The sequence below is a fragment of the Lycium ferocissimum genome, chromosome 6 (assembly GCF_029784015.1).
Source record: "Lycium ferocissimum isolate CSIRO_LF1 chromosome 6, AGI_CSIRO_Lferr_CH_V1, whole genome shotgun sequence".
Classification (NCBI taxonomy): Eukaryota; Viridiplantae; Streptophyta; class Magnoliopsida; order Solanales; family Solanaceae; genus Lycium; species Lycium ferocissimum.
This window is the reverse complement of record NC_081347.1, coordinates 41,668,710-41,673,622: the sequence shown is the minus strand read 5'-3', so window position 1 is coordinate 41,673,622 and position 4,913 is coordinate 41,668,710. Positions and strand designations below refer to the sequence as shown.

The following is a 4,913-nucleotide window of genomic DNA, read 5'->3' as shown; positions in this document are numbered from 1 at the left end:
GGACACTCAAGAAATCTGTTGGACAGGCGGATTCACATCTCTTACAACCAACACAGTCCTCTGTTCGTGGAGCAGAAGCAATTTGTTTAGCCTTACAACCGTCCCAAGGTATCATTTCTAATACATCGGTGGGGCAGGCTCGGACACATTGAGTACATCCTATACACGTATCATAAATCTTTACTGAATGTGACATTGGGTCTATACGTTTTTGAATGTTCTAAATTTTCGATCTAGTAAACTTAGAAACGAATCATATATTTAGATACCAGATGAATCAATGAGTTATCATAATTTTCGAATCAACCCCCTTCTGGATTGGTTTATGAGATATGAGAGAGGCCAAAATACTTTGATTTCTTATGTTTTGCAAACAAGATCATACCTTACGTAGCAAACATGCTAATGAAAATTGATTTATCAATATTAGAATCTAGATGATTAATACTAATTATTCAACAAATTTGATTGATTGATACGAGTTGATTTTCTGTTACGGTAAATTGATGAAACAATAGCCAGTCCAATGGCTGCTTCAGCGGCTGCAATAGCTATAACAAAAATTGAGAAAATGTCTCCTTTTAATTGACGATTATCAAAAAAATCAGAAAATGTTACAAAATTTATATTAACCGCATTCAATATAAGTTCAAGACACATAAGGGCTCTAACCATATTTCGACTTGTGATCAATCCATAGATACCGATAGAAAATAAATAGGCACTCAAAACAAGTACATGTTCGAGAATCATTAAACAACTCCTTATCAATCTCGACTCCTTTCAATATGAACAACAATTCAACCAATTTAATTGACTAGTATATAACAAGTATGGAACAAAGAAATATATTGGTACTAGATTGACCTAAAGTCTTTCTATTTAGAGAGCTGGAATTCAAATAGAATTGAAGGAAAATGAATGTGATAAGACAGAACAAAATTCTATTTGAATTCCAAGTTTTAATAGAAATTTTTTATTGACGAGCTACAGCAATTGCACCTATTAAAGCAACTAAAAGGATTATTGAAATCAATTCAAATGGAAGAAAAAAATCGGTTGATAAATGAATTCCAATTTGTTGACTATTACTTAGAAAATCTTGCTCTATAATCTGGTTTGATCTTGTAGTCCAAATAATCCCGTACCATGACGTATCTGAAATAGTAGTAATTAGTGAAATAAAAAGACTTATACAAACCATCGAAGTAATTCCGTCTCCTACGGTCCAAAGATGAAAATCTTTGTAATATTCTGAACCATTCATGAACATCACAGCAAAAATGATTAAAACATTTATAGCTCCTACGTAAATAAGTAGCTGCGCAGCAGCTACAAAATAGGAGTTAGATAGAATATAGAATAACGATGTACAAACAAGAACCAATCCCAAGGAAAAGGCAGAATAGATTGGATTGGGAAGTAATACCACCCCTAGACCCCCTAATATAAGACCCGATCCTAGAAAGACTAAAAGAAAATCATGTATTGGTTAATCAGTCATTCACAACCACCGATGAAGGATTCCTTGAAAAGTTAAGGATTAGTAATCCTTTTTAGAAATCGAATGGATTCGGTCTTATACATACGCGAGGAAGGTAATCAAAAAAGAAAGAAAATGAGTCACATGTTTCTAACATATTCATACCTAACGATTTTCCACAAAGTGGTGACGAAACGTATAAATTGTACAAATCTTTCCATTTTCCAAGTCGATCTGATCCATTCGTTCGTAGAGCTATTTACTCGATCGCAGTACATTTCTCGGAACACCTCTAACAGGGGAAAATAGTCAATTTTGAAAGAACTTATTGTCACCCTCTTTCGCATATAAATCTATCCGATTCGGTATGGAAGAACTTGCATCGCATCTCAATTTCAATTCAAACATGGATTTGATTCGCACTCCATGTTCTGAGAAAGATTTATCATCCGAAAAGAGGAAAAAACGGAGTCTTTGTCTAAAGAAATGCGTTGAGAAAGGGAAGATGTATAGAACCTTTCAACGAGATAGTGCTTTTTCAACTCTCTCAAAATGGAATCTATTTTAAACATATATGCCATGGTTCCTTACTTCGATAGGGTACAAATATCTAAATTTGATATTTTTAGATACTTTTTCAAACCTATTGCCAATACTAAGTAGCGATTACCAAAAATTTGTATCCATTTTTCCTGATATTAGGCATGGATCAGGTATATCATGGCGAATTCTTCAAAAAAATTGTGTCTTCCACAATGGAATCTGATAAGTGAGATCTCGAGTAAGTGTTTACATAATCTTCTTCTGTTCGAAGAAATGATTCATCGAAATAATGAGTCACCATTGATATCGACACATCTGAGATCGCCAAATGCCTGAACCAAAATATATTATTGCTATGGGAGCCTGTACAATTACAAGCGGGATGTTCAATACCGATTCTTATAGTACTGTTCGGGGAGTCGATAAGCTAATTCCTGTAGATGTATATTTGCTAGGTTTCCCACCTAAACCAGAAGCGGTTATAGATGCTATAACAAAACTTTGTAAGAAAATATCTCGAGAAATCTATGAAGATCGAATTAGGTCTCAACGAGCGAATAGGTGTTTTACTACCAATCACATGTTTCATGTTCGACGCAGTATTCATACGGGAAATTATGATCAAAGAGTTCTTTATCAACCACCATCTACTTCAGAGATCCCTATAAAATCTTGTTCAAATACAAAAATTCAGTATCTTCTCTCGAATTAGTGAATTGGACAGGATTCCTTTGTCCAGAATAAGAATTGGTGGGTCAATTTTCATAAATTTCATCGAAAATGTGAAATACTTATACAAATAAAAATGCGGGAGAGATAAAAAAGATGCAGGGTCGTTTGTCTTCTTGGCTAGTCAAGCGTGGGCTAATTCATAGATCTTTGGGCTTTGATTACCAAGGAATAGAGACTTTACAAATAAAGCTCGAGGATTGGCATTCCATTGCTGCCATTTTTTATGTATATGGGTACAATTATCTCTGCTCTCAATGTGCCTATGATGTAGCGCCTAGAGGGCTGTTAGATAGTGTGGATCATCTTACGAGAATAGAGGATGGTATGGATCAACCAGAAGAGGTATGCAGAAAAGTATTTGCCTCCAGGAGGAATCCTAGAATTCCGTCTATTTTCTGGGTTTAGAAAAGTGTGGATTTTCAAGAACGAGAATCATATGATATGTTGGGAATCTCTTATGATAACCACCCACACTTGAAACGTATCTTAATGCCTGAAAGTTGGATAGGATGGCCCTTACGTAAGGATTATATTGCCCCCAATTTTTATGAAATACAAGATGCTTATTGAATGATAAGAAAGCTATTTCCACTTAGACAATTTTAGATATTCAAGGATTCCACGTTCTGTTCTAGCTTAAACAGGTCTAATTTAGGGAATTATCGATAGGCTAACAAAAAAAGACAATTAGGGATTCATTGGAATTATCACATTTATTTGGCATGGTCTTAGCTCCTGAATATTCAGACAATAAAAAGAAAAACAGAAAAAATAAGATTGAGACAGTTACGAATTCCATTCAGTTTCCTTTACTTGATGGAACGGCCCAAAATTCGGTTATTTCAACTACATTAAATGATCTTTCAAATGGTCAAGACTCTCTAGTTTATGGCCGCTTCTCCATGGTACCAGTTGTTGCTTCATTGAATTTGCTTCACTAATAGGCTCACGCTTCGACTTTGATCATTATGGACTAGTACCAAGATCGAGTCCTAGACAAGCGGATCTAATTTTAATAGCCGGAATAGTAACAATGAAAATGGCCCCCTCTTTAGTGAGATTATATGAGCAAATGCCTGAACCAAAATATGTTATTGCTATGGGAGCCTGTACAATTACAGGCGGGATGTCAAATAATTCCATCGAATTGAGTATGATTGTATGTGTGATAGCATCTACTATACCAGGAATATCAATGAACCCGATTATTGCAATTGCTTAGGATAGCCTTTTTTTTAGCTACTAGGGTCTATTTCTTAGTTCAAGATCCCTCTTACTAACTGGAATCAAAGAATCAGTAGATCTGTTCCGCCCAAAATGGGAATGGTCTAAGGTTATGAACTTATAATCTGATGATCGAGTCGATTCCGTGATTATAAGTTCATTCCATACCGGACCAGGCTGAAATAGGGTTATATGCATTCTCATTATGAGAAGGGGTCATTCGGGCCTATCTAAATAGATACTATGTTTACATATGCATCCCTACATCGTTACATTCCATTTAGGATTAGGAATACGCGTAATCAAACCTGCTTTTTACATATCTCTATTGGGACCCTATTCATCTCTTTGAGTGAATCGAGAAATAGGTTTGATTGTCCATCTTTTTGATATATATCGAGTGCATTGCATTCTCCGGATAATTCAAATCGAAGCAATTGGATGTCCAACTCGCGCATATATGACATGACCGATCAAGAGATCCACCTTTGTCATTTATTCTATACATCACACTAGATAGATATCATATTCATGGAATACGATTCACTTTCAAGATCTTGGTGGTGAAATGGTAGAACGCGAGACTCAAAATCTTGTGCTACAAAGAGCGTGGAGGTTCGAGTCCTCTTCAAGGCATAATATTGAGAATGCTCATTGAATGTATTTTAATCTTTTCATTAAATCAAATTTAGTTTATTAGTATTAGTACATCATTGAATATACAATTCCAAAAAAAAATTCACATCCGATTCTTTATGTTTTTTTTTTTCAAACAAAAAGTGAAAATACGAAAAAAAAAATCAGAATGAAAAGCGTCCATTGTCTAATGGATAGACAAGAGGTCTTCTAAACCTTTGGTATAGGTTCAAATCCTATTGGACGCAATTTATTTCCATATATATTTTTATTTTAGATTTCGATAGCAAGAAAG

General features: G+C 34.8%; 1 long non-coding RNA gene across 1 annotated transcript; it reads right to left on the bottom strand.

Moving 5' to 3' along the window:
* Nucleotides 1–224: 224 nt before the first annotated feature.
* Nucleotides 225–1,488, bottom strand: LOC132059675 (uncharacterized). The gene is made up of 2 exons (XR_009415696.1): nucleotides 673–1,488; nucleotides 225–551 (listed from the first exon to the last, which is right to left on the bottom strand). It is a non-coding gene; the product is annotated as an uncharacterized LOC132059675 (long non-coding RNA).
* Between the last annotated feature and the right edge of the window lie 3,425 nt (nucleotides 1,489–4,913).